A 14,838-nucleotide genomic window follows, 5' to 3' on the forward strand; every position below is an offset into this window, starting at 1 on the left:
CTCACAAGGTGCTAGTGATGTTGCTTCCTTTAATACTTTCCAGTAAAAAGGTTCAACTGTCAGAATTGTTCAGAACTTTTTCAGCATTGAACTGGGCTATTCTGCATATAAAACCCTGTGCAGCAGTGAGCTCAGAGCCCTCCAGCTGGGACATCTGCCCTCCTGAGTGGTCACCTCAGGCAATTGACAGCAACCTATCAGAATTTTCCAACCATGTAAGTTTTGCCTCATTCATTAAAGACAAATATTTCCCTTCTCCCCTACTATTATTTTTTATTGCAATTAAATGATTTGATAGTCTTCTGCCTGGCTGTTTACTAAGTCCCAGTGCTATGATATTTAGCTACTGCTCAAAGTCCTTTATCATGTTCAGAACCTCATGAGGAAGTCAGACACTGTAATTTTATTAACAGTTTCTTATTGAAAGCAGAACATCAGACTGAAGCTAATCTGTTCTGTTGACACAACAAGCTTCAAACTCCTGGCTTACTCTTTCCTAATCAGAAACCTAATCAAATTTTACTTGTTAATATGATCTGATTATTAACTGGCCCAGGAAGGAAACATTTTTTTCCCCTAGTTATTCAAGTCAGGACTCTCCTGGGCTCACTGCCTAAATCCAGACACTGGCAAGTGGTGGTACAGACCTGCCCTCCTGTTTGCTGCGGTGGGGGTTTGTCACTGCTGAAATAAAGGATAAAACCAGCTATAAATGAGCAAAAACCCAGCAAATGTCTTGCTTGTGGAAAGGCAAGGGCACTCTGGGCTACACTGAGCATCTCTCACATCAGTCCCATCTCTGATGGCTGAACAAACAGTAGCAACCATCAGCAACAGAGTAAAACACTACTGCAAAAGTTAGACAAGGAATCATGACACAAGGACAGAAGAGGACAGGTTTGAGGAAAATAACATCCTCAATACTTTTTCTTCTTTTGTACAACCACTGTTAATAAATATTCTGCACTGAAAATATACACTAGATGTGTGTATACAAGCATTATACATTATATTACACACATTGTAAGGTGAAACATGGAGCAGAGGAAAAAAAATGCCTAGTGATCTCTGCCTTGTACTTTAATTTGCATTGGTAAGCACTCAGAATGCCTGAAGTGACTTTTTGGCTCTCCTGTTGGGGCAATGCTACTACTTGCAGGCAGGGGAGGGAGGGGAAGGGCTTTGAACATTTCTAAAAAATGTGCATTTCTTCAGAACACAATCCCTCAAAAAAGGGAGCACTGACTAGGGTGAGATAAATTATAACATGCTTGCTTCCTCCACCACATAACAACAAAGATAAGCTCTCAATACAAATAACTTGATTTTTCTTTTTTTTTTTTTTTTTTTTTTTTTTTTTTTTTTTTTTTTTTTTTTTTTTTTTTTTTTTTTTTTTTTTTTTTTTTTTTTTTTTTGGAAGGAGAATGAGTAAACAAATCCATCTGATGATAGATGCATGTCACCATGGATAATTCAGGAAACAAAGTATTACAAAATTAATTCTAATTACTGCAAATCTCAGTGTATTTAAAGCATTTTAGGGTCATCTATCAAAATTAAAGCCTACAGTGATTAGAGATCCGCATTGGGAGAGGATACATCTTGCATTACAAGGGAGCTTTCCAAATTAAAACCAACATACAGGGAAAGATGTCATTCCTTTGAGCTTTTACTGAAATCTTAGTCATCTTGTAATTAATACGCATACAGGATGACTTGTAACTTGGTGGGTCATGTGCCTTTAAAAAACTTGGTAATTTTAATGCCATTTTTATTAATATGATTAATGCAAGCCAGTTTGTCTGATGGGAAGGAACAGAAGCAAATCAAAGTTAGCTGTCTGCTTCATTTAAATTCAGATTGGTAGGAATATACACTGTTCTCTGCCTGAGATATCAAATAAAAAGAGGAACAGAAAAAAAAAAACAACCCACACTTCAGGGAAATTGAACCATTACTTACTGAAGAGGGTTGGAAGTTGTCATCCATCTAACAGGACTTGTTCAGCCAAACTTTGGGACATAATCATACCTTCTGCAAAATGCCAAGATAACAGATAAGGATTTCAAAGGAGTTTTATTAAAAGACAATTTTTGCAGGGTGTAAAAGAGCTTTAAATTGACAAACACCCTTCAATAGTGACCTAGAAAATCAGAGGGACGGTTTAATCCACACTGCCTTGATTTCGGCTCACTAGACTCACAAAATATCTGCTGAAACACAGGGCTGCCATTTATGACAAATGCAGCTTCTCCTATAATTTGACATCCTATTATGAATGAGCATGCAACACTGCAACTCAGGCTCAGGAAAAGAGGAGACAGGAGCGGCTGACATCTCTGAAAGCCAAGCCTGCAGTGTCTCAGATTAAAACCTTGCAGAGCATCGTTTCCACTCAGCCAGAGTCCTTTTGCTATTGAACAGCACTAGAACACAGGTGACGTGACTGTGAGCCTCAAGCCTACATGCAGCTGAGACAGGTAACATTCACCTTGCAGCACTGCTGCAAAGTTGCCTCTTTTGCTGTGGCTGTGCTCTCTCCCAAAGCCCTAACAGCTCCTCTCCCCTCCCCTCTGCTGCTGGCCCTGGCATAGGCATGGAGTAAATGCCTTGTGCATGCCAGCGATCCTACAGAAAGCCCTTTTTTTTTTGGTGTTTGCTACACATTTGAAGATTGTAGACAGAGCCAGCCTTGTTTTTCAGTACTAATTTTATCTCAGGGTTTACTATATACCTGCAGTAAACCCTCCTCACATCAGGAGGATGCAGCTGTCCTTGATGTCCTCCTGTGCACAGGCACAGAGCAGTGGACTGAACATGCAGGGGAGTGGGTTTTTCAGAAAAGCCCCGGGCAAGGCTGTGTATAGGCACAGAGCCTGGCCTGTGCATGTCGATTCCTTATCAGGAAGGTCCTTCACCAGAGGACAGAGTTAAGCCCCTTGTTTTATAGGACACAGGCTTCGAGTAAGACACTGGTCAAACAACTCTGAAGTAAAGGAGAGAAATCACTATCCATATACTGAACTAATTCTGAACTCTGATTGGAAAGTCTTCACAGAGAGAAAGCTGAAAGAATGGAATGAAACCAGTGGTGAAGCGAGAGCCCACGTTTGCTGGCAAGCATTATAAGATACTGCATCAGCACTGAGTCAGCAACTAAGGAATGCAGGAAAGGTTTGGAAACAGCATGCCTTTGGATAGGTTAAGTGCACTAGACAGTCCATACTTCATCGCTAAAGCCATCTTCAGAAGAGCTGTGCACCCAGTCATTAAGCAGTTCCTGGACTCTGCTTGTTGTTTCTGCTTTTACTAACAAACCCAACCACAAGCAGTAAGGCTTTCTACTCTTCCCCTTGCTCTGCCTCTTACTTGTTTATCTTTAGTCTGATCTCCCTCCTGGAAAGCCTCCCTGCAGCTAGTTTTCCTCCTGACAGAAAAAAAATAAAAAATAATAATAAAAAAATCAGTCTTCCTGCAAAAGTCTTTTTTTTCCTATCATTAAATTCCCTTCAAAGCATCTCAGTGGTTACAAATTTCTCCCACTGGCTTTATACATTTACCATAATTTTATCCTCTATCTTCACTGCTGCTGCAATTCTACCTCCTTTCTGTCTTCAACTTTGCTTTATTTGATCACTGGCCTCCTATTTGGTTTTGATCTCATGGCCATAAATGGGTGGTGATGTGACTTCCAGTCTTCCTTAAGCATGTGATTGGCACAGGTAAGTAAGATAAAAGGAGAACTAAAGTATCCAAGTTCTTGCTTGACCCACACACTCTTGAACAAGATGCCAGCAAATGAGTGTGCAGGTAACATGAACAGTGTCTTGCCATGACTGACAGTACCCAGGATGCACACAGCACTTTCTGAACAGAGAAGCCACAGAAGCTGCAGAGCTGATCTTCCATCAAAGCACATTTACAGTGAATTTTTTGTTTCCAAGGCAGAGTCAAAGATACCAACCCCCTACAGCCAAATGATGCACATTAAAAAAAATAAATAGTGCAGATAGCACACGAAAGAGGTGGCATACCATTAAACAATCTCTTCAAACAACACTGAGCAGCTTGAATTCTCTCCTGTTGAATAGCAAGCAAGTTTTTACAAGGCAGAAACTGGATCATTTCACAGCACATAAACATACCACATTTCAATACAAAACTTCAGATTTGCTAAAAAGTGGAGAAAAGATTGAAGAAAAAAAATGCAGAAAAAACCCTCCATTTTTCTCCTGGTCTATAAAATTAGTCCCTTCTCTTTAACATCATTTCTCTGTGCTATTGCAATCTGCAAGCTCTTATACATTTGAGTTGGTTTTCATATGCCTAGTTCAGTGGGCTCCTGTTCAAAGTGAAACTACATATTGTTAATAGTCATTGTGGAGAAAAGTAGGCAAGTTTCTATTATTTGCATCCTCTGATTCACCTCAGGAAAACAGCTTTGCACCATAGCTTTCCTGGCTATCACACTTACTACAAACCACGGTATATGCTAATATTAGCATTTTCATTTAAAAGAAATGAAATAAAATAAAAAAGTAACAGGGAAACAGCATTTCAAACTGGTAACAGCAGTCACATCAGGACTGCCTTAAAAGCAGCCTTCATCTGGTGCTGACACAGAGCTGCAATGGGTTGATCCATTGTAGTTGTACAGCCCACACTCTCAGCAGCTGCACCACTGCTCATACCAAAAACCACTTAATGTCTTCTTCCTGAGACTCCTCTAAGAGTTTATTTAACTTGAAAGATCACACAGGTTCATAGCCCAAGATTCCAGCAATCGAGTACTTTGCCTATAGGAGTTACTATTCAGCATCCCTTAGAACACTGAAAAGGTGACAGAACTACTGAAACGTACAGACAAGTATGACTCCAGCTTAAAAGAGACACAAGCCACTGACACATTTAAAGGCCTAATGCTCTGAACACAGCACTTAAAACAAGCACTTACAGAGCTGGCCAGAAAGCACACCAGGTACTTCAGGCTGGCACAAACAGCCAAGGAACAGCTGCTAATGAGACAACACTGCGGAAGACAGGAGGGGCAAGAAAGAAGCAAAGTGTTGTTCTTGTCGCTGAATTATAGAATAGAATCATAGAATCAACCAGGTTGGAAAAGACCTCTGAGATCATGAAGTCCAACCCTTGATCCAACACTGCCATGGTTACCAGACCATGGCACTCAGTGCCACATCCAGTCTCATCTTAAAAACCTCCAGGGAGAGCGAATCCACCCCCTCCCTGGGCAGCCCATTTCAATGTCTGATTACTCTCTCTGTAAAAAATTTCTTCCTAATATTCAACCTAAACTTCCCCAGACAGAGGTTTAGACCCCGCCCTCTTGTCCTACTGCTAATTGTCTGGGAGAAGAGACCAACCCCCACCTGGCTACAACCTCTTCTCAGGCAGCTGCGGAGAGTGATGAGGTCTCCCCTGAGCCTCCTCTTCTCCAGGCTTAACACCCCCAGCTCCCTTAGCCTCTCCTCATAGGACTCATGCTTGAAGGTCCCTAGGCAGTGAAAATTTCAAAGGAATAGGAAGATCACAGTGTGAGGTGAGGATCTTGAAGAGAGGGGCACAAGCTCTCCACAGCTGTGGTACTTAGGCTGCAATGGCCAGTAAGGGTGGGAAGACACAATTTCAAAATTTACTGAGGAGTCTTAATAACAGCAGAATAGTTCCATAATGAGCAAACAGAAAGGATGAGGGAAGCTTAGAGACTGTATAAGATGAACTAAGAGAAAAATACGAAGCCTGAGACTGAAAGAAGTTGAGAGGAGACAACTAGCCAAACACTACGAGAACAGAGCTACAAGAGCATAATTCAAAAATGTGCATCTGTTTTTACTGAGAATGAGACTGGGAGAGAGAATGGTGGTCCCTAATAAGTTTATGAAGTATCCCCATGCCGTATTTCAGGTGTTTGCAAACTAAATCTAACTGTTTTTCATAAATAGCTTATATGTGAAATACGTGATTAAGGTCCCTTATATGACCTTAATCACAGAATCATAGAATAGTTTTGAGTTGAAAGGGGCATCTAAAGACCATCTAGCCCATTCCCTCTTGCAGGGACACCTTCCATTAGACCAGGTTGCTCAGAGTCCAGTCCAACCTGGCCCTGAATGTTTCCAGGGATCAGGCATCCACCACCTCTCACAACAACCTGTTCCAGTATTTCACCACACTCACTTTTCCTTGTATCTAAACTGATACTCCTTCAGTTTAAAACTGTTACCTTGTCCTACCGCAACAGACCCTGCAAAAAAGTTTGTCCTCGTGTAGTTAACACAGCACTCCTTGCATCACATACAGAAAATCTGGATAAACAGAAAGAGAACTTATTAAAGAAAACGAGAGACAATAGTTAAAGAAGAATGGAAACAAAATGTAGACACACACATGATGAGAAGCCCTGACTCTTGGCCCACGTGAATTTTGTTTTCCCAGCACAGGAAGGCAACTGCCATTATTTTCACCTATTCTTCAAACTTTTCATGACATCTTCTGCTGAACCTGTGACGGTTTGACTCTCCCTTTAAACTGATCAAATTCGTCTTTGCAAAAGGACCAAAAATCGCCAAATGAGAAAGCCTGGAGAAACAACAAAACTGACCCTGTAATGCTTTGTTCCAACAACTTACAGTCTGGCCTATCCTGTCTCCCATTGCTCACAGTACATTTGTAGAAAGTGGAAATGTCTTATCCTCTAGAAAGAAGGAACAGGCATTTTGTAGCTTCCAGTCTGCCATCTCCAGCATCGTGCCAACCTTCCCTTTCAAGAGTGCAAATAAATGAGCTACACTTATGATGTGTATTTAAATTCCAATTATCATACAATTACGCTACAACTGTGCTTCTTGAGAAACAATATGCTCTTACAGCATAAACAAAACATCATCAAAATTATGGAGACTGTTTCTCAGAGACATAAACCATCTTCATATATTTATTACTGCTTGCCACAGGGATACTACTTTACACCCAAAGGATGCTTCTCTCTATATATGTGAGTTCTGGTGTCACCATTCCTAAAGCAGCTTTCAAAGCATTTTTAAAACCAATCTTGTGGAACCTGCCCCCTGCCAAACTAATCTGATAGAGCTTTCATAAACAAACGAGGTCCTCCCTTCCCAGTGGGGAAGGGAAAAGTCAAATATGTCAGAAACCATGAATTTCATTCACCAGAGTTAAAAATACATAGAACTTATTTTGAAAATAATTGTCAAACCCACACAAACCCAGACAACAAATATGCTGTCACTGTCTTCATGTGGTATTTTCAGTTTCAGTCTTTAAGTCCAATTTCTCTCTAAACTCAAAGGCAAGTCCTAGCAACATTTCCTCTTGTCAGGATATGGCTTTGTAAAACTGATCCCTTGGTTTGAATAAGGCCCAATTCACGGATGTAAATGTAGAATGTAAAAAAGTGCCAAAGTCTTAAGGACTTTCCCCTTCTTATTCTCTAATCCAAGAAAGCCCACTGCCATTGCAGCTTCAAAGTAGCTGACATGAAGCCCAGAGATCAGGCAAGCATTTCAAAGTTTATTATAGGCTGGTTTTCCGGTAGTCTCCCTCTCTCTACATGTTATTCAGTGGATATGCAAATGAAGTATTGTCCAATTTGTTCCCGAGTTTCTTACAGAACTGCAGAAGGAGCGCTCTCCTTTGTACACTCCTAAACTGCCCCACTGGCCTGGCTCACGAACTCCTTCAGTCTCTAGATGTGTTTCTGTATTTAGAACTGAGTGAAAGACACATAAATTGTATTTCTTGAGTGACAAAACTCATAGAAGTCTTATTAGTACCACAGAAAATAAAACCTCTACAGTACAAAGAGATCTCTGTAAACCTCTACAGTTTAGAGAGATTAATTATGGAGAGACATAGAACTAGAAAAAGGGCCCCTCCCTCCACTGTCTCTCCCCCATTCTGCCTTCTACCCATTGAAACACCTGCCTAGGGCCTATTACAGAGTTTCTCAAGATAAATGCATTTAAATTGTGAAATGAAAACCAGCTATGGATTTTATGTGCACCAACTGAGAAACCTTAAAATATGCTGGAAGATCAGGAGGTCACTTTTTAAATTGAGGCATCTCAACTGCCCCCCAAATAATTTCATTATATTTTGTGCAATAACAATTTTCAGCATGCCTGATGGCCATGTGATTTATTGCCAATGATGAGCATAAAGCATAATCACAGCATGACTGCTCTGTAGTGGGAAAATTATTTCCACCACTGCATTGAAAAGTGAAACCCAGATTTCAATGCTGAGGAAAAAAACCCACACACTTCCATTTCAAAGTAACCCTTAAGGTCTCAACATCTTCTAGATTTAACAGGTTCTCCAAATTGGGCTCTGAAACAAAACTGCCAGTTTTGCTTAGTCATTCATTTGCAAGATTTGGTGATCTTTCTCATTACCAATTTCAAACCACATAACTTTATGAATATTTTCTAAACTTAGATGCCAACTAAACTTAATTATAATATATATAATAAAAGAAAGACTCATTCTGAGACTTGCTGTTTAATTAAATCAGCATTAAATGAAATTATTAAGCTATATTATCTACCACCACTTGTATTTTAGCTAACGATGTTATTTACACCTCTCATTTAATTCTGCAAGAATTAAATTAATTAAATTCTGCAAGAATTAAATGAGAACAAATTTTGGTGAAGAATGTTCATCAAATGAACCCTTCTCTTTCTTCCTTTTTTTTTTCCTTAAGAATATTTTCTTCATCTGCTTTCCTTCTCTTCCTTTGCAGGTACCTTTGTCACATTCCTCCTTCCCATTTCCTCTGAGAAACCTTTTTACCCTCTTAACACTGATGTGCCAACAACAGATAGACAACAGGATCTTGTTTAGACAGTGTAGCTGCTGAACAAGCATCAGTAGGTTGGCATAATTTTAGAAAGTACAGAGAGAGCAGAAGTTTTCCTGGTTGTTTATTAACCAAGAAGAAAAAAAAATTAAAAAGTTGGAGAATATCGAACTCCCTCAAAACCACGGTTCAATACATAACTTGAAAAACCAACAAAAAGATTAACAGCATGTTCCTTTTTTAAAAAGCAACAGCTTCCAACAGCTCAGAATAAAACCTTCTCCACCATAAAACCTACTCTCCTAATAAACAAATAAATAAAGTCAATGCTTCTCCAGAAATTCTTTTTGTCCCACAAACATGCTACTAATAAATCAGCAACCAGACCCACTCCATACAGCTCATACACATCTTTTGAAAGACGTTGCTACTCTTGAAAGGGAGAAGACAAGGCAGCCTCAAGAGGCATGGATATTGCTGTAATGGAGACAGCTCAAATACAGTGATGATACAGTATAAATAATACAAGGTCCCATAAGGGCAGATCATTGAAAAATAAATTTCAGCTCACCCAACCAAGAAAAATCAATCCACATTGCTAAGAGAGTTTGTACATCAACAGAAGTCTCTGTATGAGCTGTTATTCCACACTGCTGTACTCATCACTAGCAAGAAATTAACCTTTGTCCTGTGCACCCCATCAGAGGAACCTCATGTACTTCACAAGGCAAAGTATATTAACCACTAAATAAGCATGGAAATGACATGAGTTTCTGGATAGGTTGAGTTTTACAGCATTATGCTCATGGCACCACACATGAACACAGCAAGTTACACAGCCACAAAAAGTGAAACGCATACCCACATCATCTTTGAACAAAGCCACAGTCAACTTTAATTTGGTCTCAGGCCCTTAGAAATTGTTATGGAATGTGATTAAAAAAGGGAACCAAGTTCCAGTTTGATGGCAGGTTCACAGCCTGCAGTAATGCCCCAGTCAGCCAGTATCTCAAAATCCTAAAAACAAGCACAGATACAATTAAGGCTCTGCCTCTCCTAATAGTCCTGGAGACTGTTTATTCAGCAACACCAACACATCAAAGGAAAGGATGCCAATGCCTGAAGACATGTGGTTTCCAGGCTCCACAATGCCTGTTTAACTCCAAGGCAGCTTTGTTTATTTCTAATATACTTCCTGCTAAAACTAAACCTCAAAACATATAGAAAAGCCTTGTGGGGTCTGGAAACCACATGTTAAATCACAGGTAAAAAAAAATTCCTATGAGGACCGAGCAGCTCGCCATATAGAATTAAAGATCTGAGCTGGATACCACAACAAGGGGTGGGGGATGAAGAACAGTGGTACAAGGGTAAACACTAAAATAAGGTTATTAACTATGGTACAAATCATTCTGGAGTGACACATGCAAGAAAGTCCTTTCCATGTAACTATGCTCCGCCCCAAACAAGGTAAGATTTCCCCCACTTCAATGCAACCTCGCACACTCAAAGTTGCCCATTTGAGTGCACAACTCAAATTCCCTCTTTCACCCCTGCTCTAAAACACTTTTCTAAAACGTCATTCAGATATCGTGCTTTTATCTTCTCTGTGTGAGGATTTTCAAGTTACCTGGTACTTACTTCTTTGACAAAGGTGCAGAGTCAATCTTTTATCCCAGCCACTCATGATAATCAGCACATGTGCGAGTTCCCAAATTCATTGACACATCTTATAAAATTTATCCCTTCCACCTGCACCTCACTTAGTGCTAGAAGTAGTTGAATATATTTTGTGACTTTCCAAGCTACAAACAAAATTTGTTGGAAAAACTCCTTAACTCTCATATTGAGACAAAAGTCATCTCAAACTCAAGGACTGTTACTAGGAGAGGCCATTGATTCTTTTCACATCTCAGAAGCAGAAGAGGGATCTGCTGAGGTAAGAAGTAGATTTCATCTCTGTCCCTGACAAGCAAATCATGAAACAGAAGAGTGCATTTCCAGGTCAAGAAGGGAACAGGAAAAAATGCCAGTGACATTAACACAGAAAACAGGCTTTCTTACAGAATTCTAAATCCAGTTTGGATGACTGTGCTCACAGGGGCCATTTGGATACGGCAAAGAGAATCTGTCTAATGAGACAAGATATACAGACAAGGCCAGCAGAACACTTTAAGAGGGATCACAGAACAAAATACAGATGTGGTTGCAAGCTGAGATGGGAAACTGTCAAGTGTCTGCCCTTACGGAGATGAAGGATGTGGTGGTGGTTGATGTCACAGAAGAGATTTGGGAGGGAGCCGATAAGGATGCAAAGTGATATATCTATTGTGGGACAAAGGTCATGCTGAACTTGGCCCAAGCTAGGATGTATGAAAGCAGAATAATTTCAGTTTTAGTGTATGAGCCTAGATAATAAAGGTACTACTGATAAAATCCATAAAGAAAAAATAACAGCTTTTAAATAATTGTTCAATAATTTTATACAGACCACACTGAATTGGTAATGAAGACGTAAACAAGAGGAAACACTTGAAAGTCACATGCTCAGGCAAGATAATAGCTTCAGAAAACTACACCAGTCACTACTTTGAGGTATTTCTGAATGGCTGACGATGTAACTTATGTTTGTAAAGAATGAGAAATTCAGTGACACCCAATTAGCAAATGAAAAAAATCGTTCTCCGTAGGGCACTTACTGCATTGTGGTCTAATGAAAACTAGGGAGAATTTATTATTTTCAGTGTCCTAATCTCTACAGATGCACAGAAGAAAGCTATTTATTTTGGAGTAAATGCATGCCCCTCCCCCAGCTCCCTGTGGAGAAAAACTTGCCTTTTGAAACACAAATGAATGTAGTAGCTTGATTATTGAAGGATTCACTTTTAGCAGGTTCAGCTACCCAAAAGGAGCGGGTATTTTGCAAATGTGAGTACCACAGAGCCTAGGTCCAATCTCCACAGGCTGGCATCATTTGGAATACTCCCTTCTCCATGCTTTACCAGACCAGCATGTACATAAATGTCCGTGCTTCACCAGACAACCATGGTCATAAACGTGCACATCCACATCCTTCAAGAACCAGGATGACGAACTTGAAAACAGATGTTTCTACTGAAATCCCTATAAAGCTTTTGGTTGCTTTGCTAGCATCAAAACACTTTTTGAGAGGAATGCTCCTTCAAACTTCCCTCTGCTGCTAAGAATCTGCCATCCTGTACCAAAACACTGTGTCTTTTAAATTAGTGTGTCCTTGGAGACGGACACAGTAATTGAAGACTGGAAAAATCTTAACAAATACTCCTTTATTTGCATTAGGTAATAAAGGCAGTTCACAACAGCTAAATCTTCCATGCCAATAGGAGAGAAGGGCTTGGGTTGTTATGATAGAATTATCTTCTTCTATCTAGTTCTCTGCTCCTCTCCCATTCTGCTGGCTACCAGGGCAGTTATTGGAGAAAAAAAAAAAAAAGCTCTTTTTCAACAAGTACTGCTTTAGTTGGACTGGCTGATCCTTCACAGATCAACACTGATGCAAGCAGGTTCACAGTCAGACCGTTATTCAGTGAGTTTGTGCTTTTGCTTCTGGCAGGTCTAGGAAGCAAGAATCCTGTCACAGTTCACATTATTCTGAGGTTTTTAAATTCCTTAAAATGTTCAGGATGATTATGCAATCAAGTTCCACATATTAAAGATTTATTTTGTGATCCAAGATTTGGGAATTAGGATTTATTTTGGATAAGAATTTCCACTGCTAGACATGAAAGCATCTAAGGACAAATGGAACGTTTAGATGCCACAGTGACACATTATTTTAAAATCTAGATGTATGATTTTCCTGATGGAGACCCACTGAAACTGATAAATTGAGGAAAGTATCTTGTATAGCATTAACGACTGGGTCTCTCAAACAAAAACTACCAGAACAGTACGAGAGCACCCAGCTGCTAAAATTTGATTATAACACAAGGTGACAGCTGACTTTCACATCAGAAGAATAGAAATGAAAGAAATAGGCACCTAGAGTCCTACAGAAAATATAACTTCTCAAATTAGTAATATGACTAGTGACCTACATAATGGGCAAGGTTTTAACACACTGAAGAAAGTACCATGAAAATCTCTGCACTAAAAATCTAATCCAACCTGCAGGGAACAGTGTTGGGGTTTAAATAGTAATAGTTGTATTGTCATGCATGGTGCAGTGGTTAGATTTTTCCAGAATGCTGGAATGCAGTAACAGGGGAAAAAAATGGTTTACACACCTAAAATATTTTTTACATTAAGAGTACAATGTTTGAAAATGAAAACTCACAGGATATTAAAAAAAATATCAGTGCGAGTTTATTGTAATTTTTTTGAGGAAAAAATCCTATAAATTAATGTACAGTCATACTATATGTTCACCACTTTGGATTCTAAATATTTAATGGTCAGCATCTTTCTGACATACAACTATTACATGAACATTCAAAAGTTACTGCCAATTTAGAAATTTTCACTACTGAAATTTAGAAATGAGGTAACGTAAGGGGATATAAAGCAAATGTCTCAGTGCAGTGATTCACCTTATTTTAGAACAAGGCCTCATTTTTCTGACTTACAAAACAATGGTTTTGATGGCCCCTACCCAGGACAGGATATGTTTCTAAAGTGTCGTATGAAAAGTGGTAATATTCAATAAGAGACAGAGTCTTGAAAAACCACGGACCAACCCAACATTCTCTTAACATTAATTTTATAAAATACCTTACATGAACAGATAAAGAACTTGAGCATACATAATAACCAAAATTTAAAAAGAATGTTGAATAAAATATAAATTAATTGAACACATCACTAAGTTTGCCACATGTTAGACAAGTTTATAGAAGGCATTTTCAGATAAAATAGTCATTTGAAAGAAAATCCTTCAAAATGAAAACTACTGAAGTCCTTTTTCAAGAAGTCACTCCTAAAAGCTCTAAATTCCAGGTCAACAGGTAGTACCTGAATTTGCTTTGAATACGGTGTTTGCTTGCTTCAAAATTTGTCAATATTTAAGACACAAACTTAAATGCTTTCAGGTCAGAGTTGTCAGTGCAAAGTAAAGCTTCAAGCTGAAAATTAGAGAAATATAACAGAAGAAATGATCCTGGTACAAAACTTCCTAAATTCACATTATAAAAAAGCTGTGTCAGATGCACTCTTGAGATACTGAACATTAACAAATTTTACCAGTGGCCACTTCAGGGTTCCAGCCAAGCCATTAACATGGTTAATTATATTAAATTAATTTCTCTTATCCCAATTAAATTTTTTTCTACTCATAGTCTTTGGAAAAGATGCATGCTGCTGATGTCCACTTGCTCTGTTCACAACTTCTGATTCAGCCCATTTGCTCAAAATGCAGTAATTTTACCAAAAGGAGAGAAAAGATGAGGCCAACAGACATCACAACAATGGTCTAAAGGCTGAAATACTGGAAGAAATACAACAGCACATGTTTCTGAGTTTAACCAGCTTTGTTCATCCAAGCACTCTTACTCAAGTCAGTCTTCCTTCAAGTTATATAAGTGCATAACACATTGCCAGGCTCAAACCCTTAAGTCTTTCAAAGGTTAAAATATGTTTAGAGAACTATGTCTTTAGAGACCTTAACTGAAGCCAGATTAATTTATTTTAAGCCTATTAATTCCTGCAGAGTAAACATCAACACTCTAGCAAAGCAATTTCGCTCTGTTTGACTTTAAAACTATTAACCAAAACAGGTTTGAAATAGTCTGCATTTTCCACTATTTAGAAGTGTTATCAGCATTCATTTAAAGATTAATGGACCTCTTTTCAAGTTACCACTCAGAATATTGTTCACCACGTTGTTTTTTTAACACAGAATAAAAAAAACTAAGTGTCATTGCTGGTCACAATCAGAAAGGAAAGGAAAACTTTAAAAACCTTAATATATCAGGCAGTAGTTTCAGCCTCTAATTGAAATATAAGGATGTAATTTGTACTAAGCT

At 38.9% G+C, this 14,838-nt stretch overlaps 1 long non-coding RNA gene across 4 annotated transcripts in view; it reads right to left on the minus strand.

Moving 5' to 3' along the window:
- LOC114057221 overlaps positions 1–9,505 on the minus strand; it is a 28,107-nt gene extending 18,602 nt beyond the window's left edge. For 3 of the 4 annotated variants that reach the window (XR_003571159.1, XR_003571158.1, XR_003571156.1), the window contains exons 1-2: positions 9,411–9,505; positions 3,370–3,427 (exon numbers count right to left, since the gene is read on the minus strand). This is a non-coding gene — a long non-coding RNA (uncharacterized LOC114057221). The remainder of the gene's footprint in view (positions 1–3,369; positions 3,428–9,410) is intronic. The other variant, XR_003571157.1, reaches the window with a different exon arrangement.
- Positions 9,506–14,838: the final 5,333 nt, after the last annotated feature.

The sequence above is a fragment of the Empidonax traillii genome, unplaced genomic scaffold (assembly GCF_003031625.1).
Source record: "Empidonax traillii isolate 1590-97213 ecotype Southwest subspecies unplaced genomic scaffold, ASM303162v1 scaffold121:size1714817, whole genome shotgun sequence".
Lineage (NCBI taxonomy): Eukaryota > Metazoa > Chordata > Aves > Passeriformes > Tyrannidae > Empidonax > Empidonax traillii.